Raw genomic sequence first — 24,424 nt, forward strand, 5'->3', positions numbered from 1 at the left:
GAAACTTTTTCACGTATTTTATATAACAGTGTATTCATTGTTGAAAATTAACATTTTTAAATTTGTGACATTTTGATATTTTCAGACGTTTTGTTGGAAGTCGGTATTTGTTTTAAAGTGTAAATTTCCGTTAGCGGTGTTTTTGCTCCGGCCAATGGGAGGCCGAGTTACAAAAGTTAACCGTTTTAGAACTTAATTGATTATTAAGAGGAAGTTATGTAATTGTGGCGGCGTTGTTGAAATCGTCCGGGTTTCAATCCCGTATATATCTGGCAATACTCAAAGCTAAATTATATCATCCATGTGTAAGGATCTTTAAATCGTTGTGCGGGAACCTTCTTAGTTGTTTAGGCCCCGCTAGGGTAGCCAATTAAATATGTAGAGCTACTTTCGTGCTGCTTAGTAGGCTCCACACACACACTTAAACGTTGGGCTGAATAAAACTGTGTAATAAATTAGATTTCTTAAATTGTGTGACTCTTCACTGGTAATGTTGACATAAGGTAAGTCACAGTTAGGTGTTATTTGATTGATATGGAACATACATAAATACACACTGGAGTAGGTGGAATTACAAATAACACAACACAACACTGTGAATATTAAATATAGAATTATTTTATTTCCAATGTAAAAACGATTTAAAAGATTTCAATCTTATTAATATATTTAATTATTATTCATATCCAAAACAACAACCTAACTTAACGGTGACATCATAGTAATTCAATAAAAGTTCAATTACCAGGAGTTATGTTGCGCACATTTAAATATTTTCAAAAGTCTTAATTCGGGTTCGTTGACACTACACAGTTTTTAATTAATGTTTTTTTTTTTAGGGAACTTAAATCAATTTACCTCGGCTAGATAGGTTCAAAATCATCGGCAGAGCTCAGAGCCTCTCATCTATAGGACCACTGAGTCTGTTAATTAATGTGTAAATTCGTAAAATTTATGTCCAAGTATTATTTAAATCCTCTATAAAGTCAATTTAATTCATGAAATCAATGTTTATAATAAGTTTCGGCGACGATGTGACGTAAAAACGGGAGTTTCGTGATTCGTGCATAAGATTAGGGCACAAAAAATCTGGGCACTTTTATTACTCACGTTAATCACTCCTATGATATTTATCTTTTTAGATAAATCCTATTTAAATGTTCTGAACTCCCTAATGGTTCATAATTATCATCCACTATCCGGGATGCCTGATGCTAGATAGCTAATTTTCAGGATTTAAATTCGCCGACGTCACGAAGTTGCCGCTCATTCAGCTGGCCATTGTAGAACTCTCTTTCTTACTAGTTTCCTCAAAATAACCAGTAAGACTCACTTTTAAATGGTGGCCCGTGATTGGCCAAAAGGACCGTTTCAGTTACCTAATTTCTTACCGAAAACGTAAACTCCGAACGCAACAATTGCGCGGATAACAAAATTTCACTTAAAATTCAAATACATAAATATTAAAATTAATAATTTACATAATAAAATTACGGCGTTAATTTTACCGTTTACAGTTTTCAAGTCCATTAGTCCTTAGAGGGGTATCAACAATACCTCGTTCAAATAGTCCGGTAAAAATCCAAAGAATCACTTTTCCATAGACATACATAACCAAATATTGCCGTTTCTGAAAATAAATGATATTATACATAGAGCAAACAAAAATAAAATAAATCGTAAATAATAATAAATAATTAAACTGTCAAAACAAACATGTTGCAGTACAGATTTTGCCGCCCTTGTCAATTACATTGAACAGTGCTCTTTGACCTGTTCAAAACGGTGCAATGTGATTGGCACTTCTCTTTCTCCGTCGCACAATACACAACACTCTTCGTTGCCTAGCAACGCGCGCACCAAACGACAAACAAAAAAAACAACTTGAGAGAGACTACCTCTCCTCGATTCGTTTTTTACCGTTGCGCGCCTGAAAATCGCGCCTTTTTAAACACTTTTTATCGGGTCGTCGCTGCTAACAGACCTGCGCGAAGAAGTTCACGGATTTTGCAGTGCAAAATCTTCGAAGGCTGGAACTGCTGCTGCTCTCCGACAGCTTCTGCCTTGAGCCGCTCCTGTTGAGAAGGACTCGGGAGGACTTACTTACTGTGAGTATGATTCACTAAAGGGATTCGAAGGGGTGCAATGTACACGTGAGTCAACAATAGGACGTTCTCCAGGTCACGTCACGGCAATGGGTCAACGTCCATCTGCGGTGATGACTGCATCCTTGCTGCGACTCCTCCTTCCTGCAGCGGACAGCGGCGTCGAGACGGCGCCTGTCCTCAAAACGACCAACAAACCTGGCCTGGTTCACCACGCGTCGACGGGGTCTGGCGTGGGGCGATGATGCTGTACCAGACAGCACGGCGTCTGGCACTGCAGCTGACGTCATCAACTGCTGATGTGGCGGCATCCAGCCGCCCTGCCTCACGACTACGCGCGAGACGGCGTCGTGGCGTCTGCGGTGCTGATTGCGTGGGGCGAGGTCACCACTTCCCACAAGGAAGCACTCGTCTATTCCCATCACTGTTAGGTACACAATCGTTGCGAACCGCACTATGTCTAGCTCACTCTGGTGTAACCTTCGTACCTGACTTAAGTATAGGTGTCCGGGTCTTAATCGATAACTTAACCACTATGTGCGTACTTGTACTCTTGCAAATACAAGTGTCTGCAGGCAATACAACTTGTGTACTTGCCGCGGAACACTATGACGTCACCGTTAAAACAAAAATATCTTAAATTAACCTTAAAATTCCTAGCTTAACATATAACATTCTCATTGTTAACATCATTGTTAGAAAAAAAAAAAATAAATACTATTAATTATTAAATCTCAATTCTTGCATAACAATGCCTGGTTATCAATATCCATTAAATTCAATATTAGTACTTTGCTTGCTACTAACATATCACATTGTTAGTTCGTACTTGATTAGTATGCATCACAGTGCATTTGCTTGTTTGTGTTCTCATCTCATGAGATTTCATACATTTCACCACAACATTTCATTATAGCGTATCATTATTGAATATCAAACATCACATGTTTTGCTTTTCATTATAACATATTGATAGCTAACATAATTTATATTCATTACTCAATGTTTGTAACTTACATGTTTACATTTCATTATTAAAAATATTTGCATTTAACTATAGCATATTTAGCTTGCAATTTACATTTGCATTTCATCACACTTGTTAACATTTCATCCAAGAATATATATCATATCATGTACATACTGACAATTAATAGTTCATTGTTATGTTTACATAGTACATACTAGCAATTGATCATATAATATAACATTTATATATAACTATATATATATAATAACATTTACATAACATACCATTAACCTTTCATTATGTTTACAAGTTATACAATCAAAATTTCATAGCGTTTTTACACATTGTTTACATTATCTTCTCCTATACAGAGAAGTCGTTGGTTTACACAATTACCAACTTAGTAACTTTTTCAATTTCAGTCTGCTGTGCTCAGCTCAACAGCTGTAGAGGCTTTATCTTCCTCCTCTCATCTTCCATTACTGTGTTTTCATCCCGTAGCGGTCTCGCTGGGTTGAATAATGTTCACATTTCATCTCATCTTGGTTACTATCAGTAACACATGAGTCTTGTAATCTACTGAGGCTCCTGGCTTCAGTGTAGCTAAGGTTCCTTTTACAAATCAGCTGTTTCACAAACATGCTGTATCAGGATAGCTTTCAACATAGGGTATCACATGTTCAATATCTTTTTCATTTCTTTTTAAGAAAATTTTCTTGCTTCTTCAATTTTATAACTTCTGTTAGGCGAAGTTGCTTGTGGACACTTGTTTGCCGGAGTATCTTCACTTCTCGTGACAAAGGGCTTAGATCCTGAGTTTTTCAGATCCACATTCTTCGCTATTCTTCACATCATTCGAAGAATACTATTCAAGCAACTATGACAGTGATGCGAGTGAATAGTGTTGAGACGACGTAATTTTCTCGTATAGGGGCTTCTCCCAATAAATTCTTAAAAATCATCGATTTCAAATTTCAGTGTTTTCATTTCATAAAATATCAATGCCTTGACATCCAAAGTTTAATAAACTAAATATTTCAGCTAAATCTGATTGGATTTGTATGCGAAATGAGTGCATACTTTTCTAACCTGCATTCTGGGTAGAATGCAATCCTAAAGATCATTCTTTTCCCTAAATTCATCCCAGAAATGGTAATAAAATAGTGAAGTTTTAAAATCTTAGTGAGTTCTTCTATAAATATTAGAAAATTTAGTGATTTTCTATTTTTCATCATCAACATAACGACGCCTATTGGATTACTCAGCATCATCATTAAATCAAGGTAACCTGCATAATATTACTCTGCTTGTAGTTGCAAAGGGTTATGTGCTTTTAGAGATGCTTTGCATGCCAGTGTTTATATATGTCTACACAGCAGGATGGGGTATCATACCACCTAGTTACATCGACACTAAATAAGCTTAATTTCTTCTCGTTTGTTAGTACACAGTACATACAGCTTCACATAGGTATAGGCTAGTCTAATGTTGTATATATATGTCTTAGTGACATTTGAGTTCATACTCATACGAGGAATTGTGCAAGCCAACTGATACATAAATACAATACACATTGTACACAGGTAGCTTCACAGGCTACAATAACATCTGTATGGGTGGCATTTCACTTCACCTCAAATACAGCAATATAGCGGGAATTACACTTCCGCATAACCACAGGGTAAATATCTGCATAGGTGGCATTTTACTTCACCTTTACACAGAAACAAGCGGGAATTACACCTCCGCTTAACATTACAAATTACAGTGGCTGCACTACGCCTCACATGGCGTACTAGATCACATAATCACAGTGACATACACTTACTCCTCTGTACAGTTCAGATCCTTGGTCTGAAACTTACACTTAGACTGCTCTCAGCTGTTTATGGTACTACACCTTGTACCATCACGAGGCATTCGCAGCTTAGGTCGGTACTGCTTACATAGTAGTAGGGCTCTTGTATTCCCTTAACTGCGTTATATTATAACGGCCTACTGGTCGGCCTGTTGCTGGCTCTGCTAGTGCATAGCAATTCTCTTGTACTATGTCTGTGATGACATAAGGACCTTCAAATAACAAAAACAATTTCTTGGTTACATGTTCCCAGGCCTTGCTTACCGGAGTTGTTTTCTTCAGTACCTGGTCTCCAATTTTAAATTTTGCTAATTTTGATGCTGGTTTCCTCTTGCGTCTGATGTCAGCTTCTGCTGTCAACTTCCTCTTCACTAGAGCTTCTACCTCTTCTCCTGTAGGTAGTTTTTCCTCTTCATTAGGGGTGTGTTCACATCGGGGTAAATATTTCGGGTTGATCGCCACCGATCTATTCAGGCTCATGGCTTCTCCAGGGGTAACTCCAATAGAACCATGTACAGTATGGTTAATAACGCACTCTACATATGGCAACTTATCTCGCCATGATTGCTGCGAGTTATGGCATAGCGTACGTAAAAGACTCCCTATTGACTTCATGAGTCTTTCCACAGGGTTACTTTGTGGATGCCGTACACTGATGGTTGTAGGTATTGCACCTAATTTCCTGACTCCTGTTTGCCACAAATCACTGGTAAACTGGGTACCTCTGTCTGACAATACCACTTTAGGTAAACCAATTTCTTCAACGAAAGTTTTTAATTTTTGCATAACTGCTTTTGCAGTTGGGTTCACAATTGCATATAATTTGGTGAATTTTGTGAAAACATCTTGCATCACAAAAACATACTTAACACCTCCCTTTGACTGTGGTAGGGGGCCAAATAAATCAACTGATAATAATTCCAATGGTGCTGTTGGAATGATTGGCTGCAATTCTCCATGCAGGTGTTGTCCAGGTGGTTTCACCTTCTGACATAGGTCACAGGCACTTGTGACCTTACTTACATAGCGTGACATGTTAGGCCAATACACTTGCCTCTTTAATGCTTCAATGAGCTTCTTGCTCCCTACATGTCCCAAGGCTACATGTAGTTCCCAGGTGATTGGTTGCCTCAAATCAGCTGGTATCACTGGTTTCCAGTGATCTTCGAAAATGCCTCTCTTCCTTGACTGGGCAAACAAAACATTTTCTGCTGACAAACAGAAATGTTGGTGAATTTTATTATCAGCTGACTGCTTCTGCAGCTGGTTGATGGTGTTTTTGCAGTACTCATCTGCCTGTTGTTTACATTTTATATCCTTCAGGATATCTCGGAGTTTAGGGTTGGTTTTAAATATTTCTGTGGATACTGGTGCCACTAAAAATTCCTTCTGTCGTTTTGATGTAGATGGTGAACTTTCTTGCAGTTCATGCAGGCGACTTAGGTAATCTGCAGTGGTGTTGGCAGATCCCTTGATATGATGTATATGAATATCATATTCCTGCAGTAGCAAAAACCATCTCGTAAGGCGGCTACCAAATAACTTGCCTGCCTTAAGGCATGTTAACGCCTGGTGATCTGTTAACAATTTCACTGTTTCTCCAAGTAGCAGATCCCTGTACTTCTGGAGTGCCCATATAATGGCCAGAGCCTCTCGCTCTGTAACAGTGTAATTTCTCTCCGCTTTGTTGAGAGTACGACTAGCCATTGCTACAGTCTTTTCAACTCCATTTTCCTCCTGTGCAAGCTTACATCCTAGGGCTGTGTCAGAGGCATCTGTGTATAACAGAAATTCCTTCCCTTGGGTTGGATGGTAGATGACGTGTTCAGTCAGGAACAAGTTTTTCAGGCTGAGGAAGGCTTGCTCGTGCTCTTCACTCCACATCCATGCCTGCCCTTTCTTCAACAGGCTGAACAGCGGAACTGCACACTGTGCAACTTGGTTGGAGTATATCCTGTAAAAACCAATTACTCCAAGAAACGCTCTCAGCTGTTTCACGTTCCTCGGTGTAGGAAACTCCTGAATGTTCTGCAGCTTGTCTGGGGCTGTCTTAATGCCTTCAGGTGTGAGGATGTGTCCTAGAAAGGGTAATTCCTCCCTGCAGAATACCGATTTTCTAATTTTCACAGTCATGCCTGCCTCTTGCAGTTTGTGCAATACAGTGGCAACATGCTGCATGTGCTCTTCAAAATTTGATGATGTTATTAATATGTCATCGACATACGCCCTTGCAAATCCCTGACACTCGGGTCCTAAGGTTGCGTCTAGACATCTCGTAAAGTCAGCCACTGCGTTACACAGTCCAAACGGCATAACTGTAAATACATACTGCTGATTCCTGAACAGAAATGATGTATATTGGCAGGAATTAGGCTCTAATGGTATCTGCCAATAGCCTGACGACAGATCCATGGTTGTGAGATACTTCACACCTTGATACAATCTTAAAATTTCTGCCGTTTGTATGGGACTTTCCCTGTCCTTGACTGTAATTTTGTTGAGCTCCCTAGCATCGAGACACAGTCTTACTGTCCCGTCTCGTTTACTCACACAAACTATGGGGTTAGCATAGGGGCTTGCTTCTCTCCTGATTACATTCCAATCGATCATAAGTTGTAGGTAGGCTGTGGCTTCCTGAACGTACTTCACCGGAATGGGATAGCATTTGCGGTGGTACGGTGCCTCCTCATTTATTTTAATTTTCGCTTGGTAGAATCTGTTTCTGCCTGGCTTGTCAGAAAATACTGACTGAAAATTGGCCAGTACACCAAACAGTTGTTGCAGCTGACTGGGTGATACACTCTTCACCTCCTGTAGTGACTGTCTTATGTCTTCAAGTGATGCCTGAAGTTGCTCACTTGCTTGTGCATTGTATATGTGCCTGTGCATAGGTTCACTGTACAATATTCCCACAAAACTTTCCCTCACATGCCACTTGCCTGTGAGTGTGACTGGAGTTTCACAGTCATTTGAATGAATTTTACATAGTTTAAAATCTATCACTACACCAAATTGTGATAGAAAGTCGGTGCCTATTATTAGCGGTTTTGCTAGGCCTTTCACAACTAGTGCAGTCATGTCTTTCGGTCTGCCTAGGCCGTGTACTGTTATCAGTACCTGTCTGTTTACAATAGGGCTTGCCCTTGATGTCACTCCAATTATCTTGAGTGCTGGTACTGGTATCTTGGGTAGTATGATGCCCTGATGCTCGAGGTAGTTCACCAACTCCTCACTGATACACGTGACTTCAGCGCCACTGTCAATTAATGCATCCACGTTGCATTCTTCAATTTTTAATGTCACATGTGGACAAACTGTACAAACTTGATGAACCCTATTTTCATCATTTTCATTATAGAGAAAGTCCCTTTCACTTTCTCTTAGCATAACAGTGCATATAAATTTATCGTAGCTGATGCAGCTGTAAATTGGAGTTTTGTCGTTATGTACCCCTGAGCCTGAATAGTGGGTTTCTGTTCGGGGCGATCCAACTGAAACCCGTTCTAGTTTAACGTGCCCTGGTTGGCACGTCCACCTGGAACACGTTGTTGTTGTTCTTTGAGGTTCCAATTACTTGGTCCTGCGACGCTGGACACTGCAGCCTTGAACTCGGCTGCTACCGGGTTCACTTCCCCTCTCTGGTAGTATGCAGCTTGATGTCCTGGATGCTGCGCCTGGAATGGTGGTGGAAATGTCGCGTTCTGGTAGCGTTGCTTGTTTCCAGAGAACTGGCTATTATGGGCTTGGCCGCCATGATTCTCTGTCGTCTGGGGGGAATAATGGTGGGGTGGCATTCGGGTTTCTTCGTGCCGGCCCTGGTATCGAGGTTCCTCCGTCTTGCGGTACTTCCTCGCGTACTCTCTCTCGTCTTCAGACGAGGATCTTGGGCGTCGGTCACGGGACTCCCTGGGAGGCCGTACTTCAGGCGAGTAGGAGCGGCGGCGGTTGTCGTTGCGGTCGTCCTTCCTCTTGCGCTGGTACATCTCTTCGTCGCTATGATAGTTCCTCGTATTTGACCACCAGGTCTTCCTCTTGTTGTAGGGGCCTTTGCGTTGGCTCATAGCGTACCGGCCATATGAGCTTTGCTCTCTGCCCTTGGGTTGCCACGTCATAGTGTGGACAGCTGCCTGACGGTTGTCCCTTGGCTTGTTGTCCCTGTTTTGCCAATAGTTATTCAGGGGTGGCTGGCGGTTCTGCTGGGGTACCCTCTCGTGGTCCTCCTTGGGTGCTGGCGTCCTGTCCATTTTCTCCAGCTTGTCGTAGTTCAGGAGCCTCTCTCTGAACTCTGTGACGTCTCGGTACGTCAGGCCGGACAACTGCTTTTGGTAGTGCAGCGGCAACTGAGTGAGTATTGCCGCTACGAACTCCTCGTCCGTCATGGGCAAGTCGAGGTATCTAGTTTTCTCAAACATTGTTGAGAGGTGGGCTTCCAGCGTTGTGCCCTTCCTGGGGTCATACCTCTCAGTATGGAGCTGGGCACGCAGATTGCTCTGAATGCGCAGACTCTAATACTGCTGGCGGAACATGGCCTGGAAGTGATTGTAGCTACTGGTGGTTGCACTCAACATTTCCCACCAGTAGAAAGCCTGCCCTTTCAACGCACTGTTGAGGCATTTTAGTACCTCAGCCTCGCTGAGATTGAACGTGGCCGCATATTCCTCAAAGCGCTTCAAGAACCGTATAGGGTTCTCGGTAACCCTTCCTGAAAACGTGGGCATGGCCTCTGCCCAATGCTTGGCCGGGTGGTGGATCAGAGTAGCAGGGTCCATACTCGACGTGTTTACAAACGTCCTGCTACTTGGCCGATGAGTGATGGGGGTGACACGTGACGGTTCCTGGGGCAGGTGCTCAGTGTAGCACTCGGTGCCGCCCTGTTGCTTGCTTGTGGTGGGCAGTGTTGGAACAGTAGGTCCATGGCACTCGCTTGCCTGGGCCTGGCCTATACTACCAGCTGATGCAGCTGTAGGGCTCGGTTGGACAGATAGATTTTCAAACCTGTCCCTCAGCGTAGCTGTGGCCACCTCGAAGTCACCAAGCCTACTCTCCAGGTGCTGGATGTGCTCACGCACCTCTTCCCTGGCGTTGGCCTGTCCTCGATGCTCGTTGGCCATCATGTTCCTCAGGGACGTGACGTGGGATTCCAACCCATCTACCCTGCTGTTGTATTGGGAGACCTGTTCGGCTATCTGCTGAATCTCCTCATGTTGTTGCAAGAGTCTAACCTCGATGCTGTGCTCGAGATTCCTTAGGCTGGCATTGTTCTGTTCCATGGCAACATTGGTCTGTTCCAATCCAGCCCTCAACTCAGCCGTGAGATTGATGTTATTTTGCTCTAGTTTTTCAGTGAGAGCAGTGTTGTTTTGCTCTAGTTTTTCAGTGAGAACGGTGTTGTTTTTTTCCAATTTAGAGTCGTTCTGCTTCATCTGAGCATTTGTCTGCAGCAAGATCTGCATCAGTGACTCTAGTGTCACTGGTGGTGGAGTAGGAGTGCTATCCTGGGGTGCAATTGTGTGTAGGACAGTGTCATTTATGTTTTCCTGCTCCATGATTAGGGGAGATGTGAGCCGCCCTAACCTTTCCTCACAGGTGACTACAGGCGAATTCCCTGCAGATGATGAAGGATTCGACTCACTGCTTGAGGTTTGTGCAGTAGCATACTCCTCCCCTACACTTCGTGATCTTTCTCTAAGAAAGTATTTGTTTTGTTCGTCGGCCATAGTGGTGTGCAAGGAAGTAATTGAAAAAAATAATGCGTTACACAAATAGTGCACTTGCACACAGTACTCGGATGGTACAGAATTTACACAAAAAAATTGTTGAGGTGTCCCTTAACCTCAAAATCGGCCCCACCGTATGGGCTCCAAATAAATATGTGCGGGAACCTTCTTAGTTGTTTAGGCCCCGCTAGGGTAGCCAATTAAATATGTAGAGCTACTTTCGTGCTGCTTAGTAGGCTCCACACACACACTTAAACGTTGGGCTGAATAAAACTGTGTAATAAATTAGATTTCTTAAATTGTGTGACTCTTCACTGGTAATGTTGACATAAGGTAAGTCACAGTTAGGTGTTATTTGATTGATATGGAACATACATAAATACACACTGGAGTAGGTGGAATTACAAATAACACAACACAACACTGTGAATATTAAATATAGAATTATTTTATTTCCAATGTAAAAACGATTTAAAAGATTTCAATCTTATTAATATATTTAATTATTATTCATATCCAAAACAACAACCTAACTTAACGGTGACATCATAGTAATTCAATAAAAGTTCAATTACCAGGAGTTATGTTGCGCACATTTAAATATTTTCAAAAGTCTTAATTCGGGTTCGTTGACACTACACAGTTTTTAATTAATGTTTTTTTTTTTAGGGAACTTAAATCAATTTACCTCGGCTAGATAGGTTCAAAATCATCGGCAGAGCTCAGAGCCTCTCATCTATAGGACCACTGAGTCTGTTAATTAATGTGTAAATTCGTAAAATTTATGTCCAAGTATTATTTAAATCCTCTATAAAGTCAATTTAATTCATGAAATCAATGTTTATAATAAGTTTCGGCGACGATGTGACGTAAAAACGGGAGTTTCGTGATTCGTGCATAAGATTAGGGCACAAAAAATCTGGGCACTTTTATTACTCACGTTAATCACTCCTATGATATTTATCTTTTTAGATAAATCCTATTTAAATGTTCTGAACTCCCTAATGGTTCATAATTATCATCCACTATCCGGGATGCCTGATGCTAGATAGCTAATTTTCAGGATTTAAATTCGCCGACGTCACGAAGTTGCCGCTCATTCAGCTGGCCATTGTAGAACTCTCTTTCTTACTAGTTTCCTCAAAATAACCAGTAAGACTCACTTTTAAATGGTGGCCCGTGATTGGCCAAAAGGACCGTTTCAGTTACCTAATTTCTTACCGAAAACGTAAACTCCGAACGCAACAATTGCGCGGATAACAAAATTTCACTTAAAATTCAAATACATAAATATTAAAATTAATAATTTACATAATAAAATTACGGCGTTAATTTTACCGTTTACAGTTTTCAAGTCCATTAGTCCTTAGAGGGGTATCAACAATACCTCGTTCAAATAGTCCGGTAAAAATCCAAAGAATCACTTTTCCATAGACATACATAACCAAATATTGCCGTTTCTGAAAATAAATGATATTATACATAGAGCAAACAAAAATAAAATAAATCGTAAATAATAATAAATAATTAAACTGTCAAAACAAACATGTTGCAGTACATCGTCGTATAAATAAATATATGTAATTAATACAGGGCACATCAGCACAGATGTGTAATTAGGAGTGAATCTTGACGTGAGTAAGAACTGTCTCATATTACCTATTCTCCGTCGTAAAAGACAGTTTCCTGAACCAAATGTCATAATATCCTGTTGTCTACGAATAAAAACACTGATTATTTTAAGAACTAAGTAAAGCTATCCATAGACAAACTTTATAATTCAATTAATATTCTATATACACGTCACAGTTCCTACCCAGAGGTAAAATGAGAGTTGAATCTTATATTGTTCTACCTACCCAACATACTGAACTAAGCCGAGGTACCTTTTTCCTAAATTAAACGTAAATAATAATAAACTATATTTTATCTATTTTTCTTCGATCTAAGAGTGAGAACAACGGACATAATAAACTGGGGTAATGAACTTTTGTTTGAGACTCATGTGTGCAACGTATTTCCTGTTGTAAAGACAAAATTATATACCACTTGCCAAACCATAATTCAAATATACATTTATTTTATTAAAGACTATCTGTTAATCGTATTTTATTTTATTATTATTTAATATTGTGTATGTTCAGAAATCTTAATCCTCCTTGTTTTTCACTCTACCTGAATATTGGATCTGAGTATTATTTTCTCTTATGTATTTTGTTTCACCTGTTTTTCTTTGACAACAAGGTAAATAATATATGTAGGAGTGGCGCCCAGCATAAACAGCCAATTTAACAAGTACAAACACATAGTTGTAGTTTCACCTCAACTGCTTAGCTATAGAGCTATACATGTACATAGAGCTATATAAGTATATACTTATATGTTATATTATATTTTGAAATATTTCCTGAGCTGAGTAGAAGTAAGGAAGAGAAATTGCACAGCTGGAACTTTATTAATAAAAAAACATTTTGTATAAAATATGTCATTTTCAAAATACGCACCTTTAGCAATCTATGGGTTACACAAATATTATCCACTTACAATGCATTTCATTATTCCAGCATTAAAAACTTCACACTACAGAATGTAATATTTTCACAATAAATTATATATCTTCATTATTCAATTAGTTGATAAAATCACTCGAAGACTATCCTGCACAAGAAGCTGCACCTGTTGAACCGTAACTTGCAGCATGCACCACCCACTTTTGGTGAAAATAGCAGCGACGCAGAATTTAATTTAATGTGGAAGGGGAGGGGAACATATGCAACCTCTTTACCCGCTGTTTGTTTCAAAGTCTCTTCTTTTGTTGGTTGAATTAAAATATATAATTTTTTTTTCTTTAGGATTTAGGTGTATATATCCCCGCCCTTGTGCGTGTTCAAGAATCAAAACCACAAACAGAAGCAGTGTTGCCAACTCCAATAAATCCGATTCATTATCGAAAGTCGCTAAAACTGATTCTACCAAAGGCGGATCCAGGATGTTCTGAGGGGCACGAGAGGCCAGTGATGGTCTGAAAAGGGGACGGGGAAAAGGCAAGTGAAAAAAAAAATTAATAAAAATTTATTGGTAATTAAATTATAATTAAATATGCATCGTGTGTAACAACATACCTATAAAAAAAGCTAACGTTTAATTAAGTATATTATCGTTATTGTAACAATCACATAATTTTTTGTTTAATTCACAATTACAAAAAATACAAGAAATACGGTACGCAATTGCATTTGTAACCAAAGGTAACGATATTTTAAATCAGATTAAAACATATGTGTAAGTTATTCATCGTCATCACTTAATAAATTAAATAATTTTTCGGTCTCATGCTCATTTGACACAGCCGCAGTTGAAGTTAGAGGGTTGAACGTAGCTCAAAAGCTGATGCAGTTAAACGGTTTTTGTTGCAAAAGAATAACTTTTGTTCGCTCCAATGAGTTGCAGCACTTGCGACGGTATTTTAAAAGATACACAATCTTTATTTTGTTTTTTCGACTGATCTCTCAACAGGATCAACGCATTGGTAGTTTTAAACGACAATCTATTGCGTGGTTTTGTTTTTACAATGATCATGGAACTGACTACTCTTTCGACTTCAGCATTTGAATGTGGCAACGATAGAAATAGAATAGTGATTACCGGTTGTGAAATCAAAGAAAAAGGATTCTCACCCGCGGCATTTTTATAGTCAAAACCTCGCTCCAAAATCGAACAGTGTTACATAAACAGTTTACCAGTATTTAAAAAAAAAAATAAAAAAAACTTATAGAATATTCTACCTACTCTCTGAAGGAATTCTTTAATTTGATTGATAATAGAGAAATTTAACTGTTAATTTGTTGAATGGACTTGTGATAACAGCTGCTTCATGTTTTGTATAAAGTATCAAGTATCACTATACAGTTAAATTGTGTAACATGTTATATATATATATATATATATATATATAGTGTGTGTGTGTGTAATAACTTGCAGCATGTAAATATTAATGTCTGCACATACATATTTGTATGTAAAGGGAACTACATGTATAACGTGACATGTTCTATATCCCGGAGCCTTGGCTCCATGACCATGGGGGCTTTACGGAACAAAAATACAAAATAAATTAATTAATAAATATTCCACTTAAGGTTAAGATCCTGAGTTTCTGCCCAACGCGAAAAGAAAAGAACACAACACACGTAGTTATTTTATTAATTTATTTATTTTGTATTTTTGTTCCGTTGATCCCTGCGACCTCAATAGATAGCACCATAGATAAGGGAGGTTTTGAATTCATTTCGCTCAGGGGGGTGTCATGTCTACGACAGATCGCCCAGAGGGTGATTGGAGAAGGGTGTAGATTGCAGACCTCGTAGAGCAGTTAGCTTTCAGCTCGCTCTTTCTCAGTCCCTTCTCCCTCCCTGTAGCAACCGACTAGACACTCTACTTCGACTCTCAACAGCGCGTCGAGAATAAATATTACTATGTTCGGTACATTTCAGTTCTAAACCCACAAGTAACCGAGTGCAAACCACCAGAATTATACACACACACACTCTCTCTCTCTCTCTCTCTCTCTCTCTCTCTCTCTTTCTCTTTCTTTCTCTCTCTACGCATATACAATATACATATTGTACGTTTTACATTTAAAAGCTTTTCTTTAAATGCTGTTAAAAATCACTTAGTGTTGTCCTATTTATACAGCATTATAATCTCAAAGGTTTGCAGTCTTTTTTTTTTTTTTTTTAAATAGCGAGGGGTTTGAAGAGTTGTGTTTTATGCAATAGAGAGGGGACCCGAAAAAAATTATTTGCCCCCGGGCCCGTAATTTCTCTCGACGGTCTTTGACGTGAGGCTTCTTGCGTGAGAAGTGGTGATGGCGTCTCCTGCGGTACTTAGTTACCTATTGTGTTGAGACATTGACTTTGATAAGACATTTCACATACATTTTGTGAAATGTTAGGGAATGACATTTTTTGATAATTATTCGGAACAATTTGTGAGACAATAATGTAAAGAGTAGCCTATACAATTTGATATGTTCGATTTGATATAAGTAATAAACTAGAATAAACTACATTTAACTGATGTATTTTAACTAATACATCCATCCTCCCTAAGAACCTACTTTTATAACCATTATAAAATTTATTATTACCTATGTACCTTGCCTCATCATGAAAAGCAACAGGCTTCAATGTATATTTAACCGTTAGTTTTCAATTGAGGATCGAATTTGTACCCTTAATGCAAGAGAGGATAAAAAAAAAACAACACCGAAGGCCTACACTTTTAATCAACACCTTAAAATACCTTCTGGATAATTATCCACAGGTACGGAATCTTATTCTAATGTATAACATAAGCCTAAAATCAAGTGGTCATTTATAAAAAAAAATCTTCGTTCACAAGGATTACAACCTGCCCCAAACGACAAAATTGTTTGCTGCTTAAAGTGAGTTGTAAAAATTTAAGGGTATAAATATTATTTTGAAGTATGATGAGCATCGTTTATATACATACATATCTTTATTTAAATATATATATAGTAGTTCACATCATAGTTAAAATTCACTCACTTATATTATGTTACACAACGAGAAGTACGTCCAGTTGAGGATTTTTTTTTTCCTGTTGGTACGTCAGATTGAATCCATTTCGGTGCATAAATACAAAAAAGTGTGGGCGGGGAGTCGACGTCCGACAGAAGTGAAACTTCTCGCTTATTAGGTATCGATACAAATAAATTAGGTATTAGTATTTTTTATTGAACAAAAAATAATAATTGAGAATAGTAAAGATGTGGAAATGATCTCAATTTAAAAAAAATAAAGCCCTTTTCCGCTGCCTGTACTCTCGCATTGGCTCTTTTTTGGCTCCTCTTGTGGCGGTTTATTCCCACGTTGACTTTGATAATCTCTTATCTTCTTCTGTCCTTTTTTTTTTAGGCTTGATGTTAAATCACGATCTCCAGCTAAAAAAATTAAAGGACAAAAAATACTCCAATCGTATATAATTTACACTTGTAAAGTTAACCTCTTAAGTATATATACTTACGTCTTTTTACATTTTCAATCAGACATTTCACATAGAAATTAATGATACTTACAGCACAAATAAATTACTTATTTCCCCAAAGAATAAATAAAGTGCAGATAATTTAAATAAAATAAATATGGTAGCGTCAATCGTTAGCCGTTACGAAAACTGAAGAGTGGACGAACTCAAGCAGCGTTATGAAAATTCTGTAGCATCACTGCTGCGTCATTTCTACCTCTCCCCTGCCGTCTCCCTTTCTGGCCGTTATAACTAGCATATAGCATGCTACGTTACGTTCCTATGCCCCCTCCCCCTTTTTTTATTTTATGTTTGTACGTTTTCCCATGTTTATGCGTTGGAGTGGTATCGCCGCTGACGCACTCTCCTCCTCTACCGGTTCCCCCACCTCGTACCTAACTGTTACCCTCGTGCGATCGGAATTTTCGTAACGCTCGAGAATTGTAGCCCCTTCAGCAAATAAGTTTCATTCCAATTAGTCATGTTCTTAAAATAGGACTTACAGGAAGGAACACAGATGAACAGCGGTACCGGGACTGCTTCATCAAGCAACGACTCTGAAGCATGGAGTAAAGTTAGCAGTTCGACAGCTTTCTCTGCGTGTGGTATTTCCCAGTGTAGCAGCTGCTAGCTGTTCGTGTACGGTGTACATTCAACTTGCGTCCGTGTGTGCCGTGCGCGCGCTGTTGCGAGTGCAGCCCAGCCTTCACACGACAAAATGATTCAAGAAAGAGGTGTTGTGCGTCATATGGCCCTCCGTCAGAAGCTGACACTCATTACAGCACAAGTGTACCACCCCACAGCACGCAACTAAGCTCATTTGTGAGTAGAGAATTAGGTGCCCCATTTAAAGTAAAAAAAAAAAAGAATAGAATGGGCGTACACTCGTGCTGATAAGGTGTGTACCTGACAATAATAACTACAAGAAAATTACAGTTGCTATAATAAATGTTGCGTGCTGTGTATGAACATAGACGTATGCTTAGGCCTACTTGAATAAATAAATGATTAAAAAAAAGCAATTTTTGAATAATAAATGCTCAGTTCCATCGATTAAGATAATACAGATCCAAGAAGCTCTGGCAACCTGTAGGTATAAAGTCAATATGAATCAACAAATACATAAAGCAGTCATGCTATAAAAGTGCATTCTCCAGTCCAGCAAAATAAGTTCGATGCACTCTAATCGGAGTCATGAAATTTTGCGTGTTATTTCTCGTAAGCTCTTTAACTTTGTTCTTACCCGATTTATATGCGCTACACAATTCATTCAATTCAATTAATTTGGTAAAATTCATCAGCGACTTCTTCGAGGCAAAGAAAGCAAACCAGGGCATTATTGTGGGATGTTCTGCAAAAGGTATGTAAAAATTTTAATATGCAGACTTATTTTTATTTTTATGAAATTGCGTTAGAAAGAAAACAAGACACTGCCGTTTTTTAGGTTTCATACCCATTGATTAAGCTGAAACAGCGATGAATTTTATGGACCAATGAAAGATGCTTCTCCACAAGAACTGAAATTTTAGGTACTAACAGTTCACGTGGCCTAAATCCACAAATTTTAAACGATTGTTTTGCTTATTTTCAGTTTCCTAACCATGCTCATATTCCTCGCCTATTTAAATTGTCATTTGAGAGTATGGCTGAGTTCACAATTATAAAAAACATAAACGAGTGCACAGCAGACCATGCACTCGATCTGTGCGAAATGGGTTCACATTTGAAAATCTTACTGTTAATTCCAGCCAATAAAATTTCACGAGTAACCGACATCTTTTGGTGGTGTTAGTAAATAACTATATTAACCAACGAATGTTATCAAGTAATTTGTGAACACTATTTTTCAACATATAAATTAATTTGGTTAAGTAACATTTTAAGTTAACCGTTCTAACCACTAAACATTTTTATTTTCAATTTAAATTCATTACTAGTGATTATTTTAAATGAGTAATGGCATTAATTAATTTTTAAAGCAGGAATTACACTTGAGCATTATAAATCTCGACAATTTATTGCCGCCATACGATTGATAAATCTAATCAGTTCTCTAGTACCGCAAAAATCTGCTCTCATTGGTTGTTGTTACATGCATCCGTAACAGTATATATATATATATATATATATATATATATATATATATATATATATATATATATATATATATATATATTAATGGAGTACAGGACGCGTGGCATTAATTTAGATATTATATTTTTGTATTCTTATCATTTGCGCTACTTTTTACACATATTATATAACAGTAACTATATGTTCATATTTGTGACATAGTAACAAGTACAGGAGAGGTATAGTGTTTACAGAAATAGCCTTTGACTATCAGTAATGAACAGAAAATGAAGGGAGGGGGGGGAATCAGGACGGTGTATGGGACTACAATTGAAAATAAAACTGCCTTTGCTAAACATATTTCTCTGCTCGAAGCTGGGGGACCACAGAGGGGAAGCCTTCTCTTCACAGGCGAGAGAGCCAAGCGTACGGTCGTGCATCTTCGGTTTTTTTTTTTTTTGTTCATTGTAAATAAAAGTGGTGGTGTTGATAAAAGGATACTAATTGTCAATTAGGTTAGGTTAGCTACATTATAAATACTTTAAAACATTGTGGACGGTTTATTTGGTTAGGATAGCTGCATTAAAGATACGGGGGAAAAAACATGAACTTCGGGTTTGGGCTCTCTCGCCTGTGAAAAGGCGGCTTCCCACCACAGATGGTGCTGTGTTGGTTTTCCCCCCGAAGCCAGGATTATGCGCCATCATTAGAGCAGAGGTTTCTGAAACACCGGGTGGTCGGTGAGTGTCTGGAATGTTCTGGACGTGTCCTCTGTTCCGTCGACGTCGCTCTTGCTTGGCTGACGCCAATGGGTCGTCACTAGCCACCAGGGGCGCCTCCAAGGCACTCGCCCCAGGCCCCGAACCGGCCGATTTCATTTTCATTTCCCCTGATTTTACATTGTTCTGTTAAATAACATTTTGCGTGCATTTTTTGAAGCGCTGATCATTACCTATTTAAATCCATGATATCGTACTTAGAAAAAAAAAACATTTTAATATTTTATTGTCTCCTATAATGACGCGATTTATCCATCTTTATCTCTTATCTTGTGTACTTTCGGACTTATGAACTTGCATACTTACGCACTCGCCTACTTTATTCACTCGCATATTTCCGCACTCGGATACTTGCAAAAATTATTTTACAGTCGCACACTTCTACACTCGCCTGCATGGTCGTTGATCCCGGGGGGGGGGGGAGAGGCCCCCTGCAATTAAGAAGCCCTCGCACTGGGGGGAGGGGGGGCGCTTGGACTTGCAAAAGCGTGACTGTAAAACGAGTTTGTCAAAACTATATATATAAGTTTTCTGTTTATTACATGTATTTAGGCCAAAATATGGGAAGTATACAAGCACCCTATCCAGAACTGGCTTGTGTCGGTTAACGTCCCCCCCCCCCCCCCCACCCAATCCGCGCGAATTTCCGTGGGGCCCTTTTTCGAATTCACAGATTTGCGCCCCCTGCTCACCTGTACGCTTATATACTTACACACTTGAGCACGTGTTTTAAAAGATTTTGTACCCTACACATTTACCATCCCTCTGTATGTGAAGTTTCATTTATAAGGCCACGATTCCACTCCCATTTTTTTTCGTGACTCCAGGATTTTGAATTCGATTACGACCGCACGAAGGGATGTCCCTTCCATTGCTAGTTGTCGTGCACGCTGGAGCTGTCAAGAGTGCAAATATAATATTCTGTGTTTGGTTAGTTGTAACTTAACTTTGCCTAAAAAAAAAAAAAAAAATTCAAACTTTTTTTTTCAGTACCAGCCATACATTTGAGATTCAAAAGACTTCAGCAGACACAGAAAAGAGAATGGTGTTATATCCCATCTTTCACGGGAACTACAGGAAAGTAAAAACACAATTGCAGTAACTTGAATTCCCTGAATGCTGCTTGGGCGTATCGTCCAGCTGACCGCAAAAAAACAACAACGACATCATTAAGAATGTCTCTTGCCTTGGCTTTATCAGTAGACTTTGCTCTCATGCGCGCTCAAGACTTAGTGTATTTCAAAAGTTTCCTATCTCGATATAGCTTATAAATATAATCATCTGGGGCAACGGACACTCACCTTGCATGCCGCTTTTGTTTACCAACCATTGGTACACGCGTGTTACTAGCTACTCTATAGGCATAGCTTCTTCCAGGGTTTTTTTATTTGACGAGGGGGATGAATTATTATTTCAAGGGTATATTTATTGCTCCGTAAATTTCATCAAGCAGTGCCTTTTAATAACAACAATAGTCGTTTCAGTTCTATGTTTTTATAGTCTTCAAATGTAATACCCAACCAAAATAAATTTTTCGGATTTATTGCAACCTTGCAGCTATCGCCCTGAAGCTGCGACTTTCTGTCGCTCAGTCGCTGCGACAGAAAGTCGCCCGTGTGTAAGTGTTGACAGAACAGCAGTTTTGCGGAAGGGTGCGCAGACCATTGGTTTGGTACTACAGTTATATGACACAGACTATAGTACCGATTCCTTGTCATTCCCACAAAATTATTCTGGCCTGAAACTCTCACAGCGATACGAATTTTTGACGTGACAACGTCTAATAAATCGATGAACGCCGGCTGCACGCACGAAAAAGTGTCCCGTTACGCACATTGTTCCGTTACGCTGTGTCCCGTTGCGCTCATTGTACGCTTGCGCCGCACCGACAGAAGTGAATACTTAAAACTTTGTTTATAAATGTGTAATATGAAATAATTTCTACGTCAAATTTACGTAAGAAAATGAATCTGATTACTAGTATAATTTCAAGTATTTATTCTTTTATTATTAAAATAAAAATGATTCAATTTTATTCATAAAAGTATGCAATCATTTCATCAATGTTTTGTTATGACGTCACGTTAAACTATCGTCCGTAAACCGACTTTAAAGACAACCAATTTTTTTCCAGAACACTAGACATGGTACACCTGTCGTAAAAAAAAAAGTGAGTCTTTCAGTGCTCGCCAAACTCGTGTGTTCTCATATTGCTCATGTTGCTCATGTTGCAACTGAACTTATAACATGAAACCCGGTCACGAAATTTAACGTAGAGTTATTTAAAATATTGCCGAGCGTGATAAATAAATTTATAAATAAAATAGTCACTATTCAAACACCAGAATTTTTGGATGCTTGTCACACACATACTTTCTTCTCCCGCCGCTAGAATTCGCTGCCTGGATCGTGAACGTTGCTCGCCACCATCCAGCGCAGATAGCAGTTAGCAGCACGAAACAACAGGGGATATTAAACATTTAGAAACGGCTCCGATAAAATCCCGGCTTTAGACCTGTTAATATAATTGTTTAATAGTGTATTGTTTAGTTTAAGTAATTCTATCTTGTAATACAACAAGAAACCAAAACAAAAAACATTGAGCTAAGCTAACAAAACTATTACGAAAGTTTTTTTAATTTTTTCTTTCAGTGTAAATACAAAAAACTCAAGTGTAAATATGAGTGTATACCATGAACCAAAACAAATTACGGGCAAAAGAGCACAGAGTGCTGGTGTGCCGAGATAAAATGTATAAAATCTGTAAAGAGTGCAAATATGTACAATAAAGACTTTGAAATTGAATTAAATTGACCTGATTTCCGAATAAGAATTGTATTAGCATACTGCCCATCTTGAAAAAAAAAAATACACTTGGAAGTTAATGCTATAAATTTGCAGCACATTTGAGAAGTTATACTTTATGGAATTACTAAAATATTACCTGAAACATTTTAAAACACATATTATAACACTAAACATATTTTTGTATTTTTGTTTCCACCTAGAAGACTGTAATCAGTCTGTAAATACTTCGTACAAGCGAACCTTAATATGAAACTTTTCAACTTTATTATATTATAAGGTTAGTAGAAAAAGTAAAAATGACAACATGCAGTGACGAGACTTGAACCACGCCCCTTCAGGTTACCAGGCGCGCGCTCTACCACTGTGTTTCAAAACCTCTTGGAGATGTAGCCGGAGAATATGATTATAATCATTGAAATGCAATTTTTATTCATTATTTTAAAACTTGTAATTGTTGTTTTACAATGACTATTTAAGTTCACCAAATATACTCCAGGGTAGTTGCAATATCATAAAGTCTCATTTGTGACACCAAGAAGTTTGGCATGTCCCCTAATGTTTACGGAAGCGACTATGTACGGGTTTATGTTGCTACACGTGGGTCCGTACTTCAGCACCGTAGTTACACATTTCCGTTTATTCAGCTTCCTTTACATTCACGAAATCACTCCTACCAAATGCCTATATACCGAGAGCTAAGATGTTACACATCGAAAAATAGTCTGTCGCAGAGCAAAATGGTTTCGGGTAGTGGTCCGGGAGTGTAGGGAAGAAAACTTTACAAGAAAACTTTCAGCAAAAATTTTTATTGACTTGCAAATAATTCGACTTTGTTTTACGTAGTTTTTTTTTTATATTTTTTATTTGTGATGGACTTGAGTTACTCATCGCGGGCAAGAGAGGAAAGCCCGCGCGAGCTTACACTGATAAGATAAGAGTATACAAGTCTACTGCTAATAGAATTCATCGTAAACATTACAAATTAAGCGGTACGCTCAAATCCTACTTAAGCTTGGTTTATAAACTACGCAGGGGTCGCAACGACGCAATAGCGCAAATCGCAACCAACGCACGAAAATCACCGTCGTTTATAAATCACGCAAATCGCAAGACGTCAACACCTGAAACGTTAAAATTTAAAACTGTAGAAAACAAACTTCTACCCCGTCCCCGGGCTTCTTTTCGTAACTAGTATTCATCACAAAAAAAAATTGTTGATAAATTTATGTAAGAGTGTTATTTTATTTTATCGTATGAAAGAATAATAAATGAAAACATAATGTATAAAATAAATACGACATTGCTGGTCTCTGTGCACATAACACCTGCGTCTCTAAATGTTTTCGGAACACATCTGTTCAAATATGGCCGTCGAAGTCGCAAGCCAAAACCCGGAAAGAAGGAAGTTGAACAATACTTGCGTTGCGGAACTGCGCATTGCGTATAGTTTATAAACGGGAACTGTAAAATGTGGTTGCTGAACATTTTGCATCTTGCTTTCTTCCGTAGTTTATAAACCAGGCCACGGTAACTTTGCAGGTGTTTTTTTTTCTTTTTAAATATAATTGTGAAGGGTTTGAAAAATTGTGCGTTGGATAAAGACTCGGCCACAATTAGTATAGTATTAACACATTGATAGTTATAGCGATAAGTACTTACTTATACAATACCAAACTAACACAGCGGCTTGGCTACAACGGACATAAAACTAACCCCACTGCTTTGTTTATTTTGGTTGTTTTAGCCTTCGAAAAATGAATTCTACTTTAGTTGGAGTGTGTTGTTATAAATAAAAAAAATAGTATTAACATAATAAAATTCATAACATAGGACTTACAATATTAAATGCAAAAATTATTTTGTTTTTCTCCTTTGGATAATGGACCGTAAAGTTTATAACTAAACTACATCTTGCTAACATATAAAACAAAAGTAAATAATATTTGTCAAACTCTATTCAACATATCAATTTTCTTATTTATTATATAAAGTTATTAATTGAAGACGTCTGAGGAAGTTAAAAGCGTATGATGGTTTCAACAAAGAGTTAAAACTAGAACTACTCT

At 38.5% G+C, this 24,424-nt stretch overlaps 1 protein-coding gene across 4 annotated transcripts in view; it reads left to right on the top strand.

The window, feature by feature from the left end:
- Positions 1–607: 607 nt before the first annotated feature.
- LOC134542177 (uncharacterized) overlaps positions 608–24,424 on the top strand; it is a 66,160-nt gene continuing 42,343 nt past the window's right edge. Inside the window, exons 1-3 of one of the 4 annotated variants that reach the window (XM_063386210.1) lie at positions 1,439–2,108; positions 2,181–2,536; positions 3,901–4,358. The gene's annotated coding sequence lies outside the window, so the exon portion shown is untranslated. Of the gene's footprint in view, positions 2,537–3,109; positions 4,359–24,424 lie in introns of those variants that run through there. The other 3 variants (XM_063386212.1, XM_063386213.1, XM_063386209.1) reach the window with 3 other exon arrangements.

Source organism: Bacillus rossius (genome assembly GCF_032445375.1).
Source record: "Bacillus rossius redtenbacheri isolate Brsri chromosome 4 unlocalized genomic scaffold, Brsri_v3 Brsri_v3_scf4_2, whole genome shotgun sequence".
NCBI classification, from domain to species: domain Eukaryota; kingdom Metazoa; phylum Arthropoda; class Insecta; order Phasmatodea; family Bacillidae; genus Bacillus; species Bacillus rossius.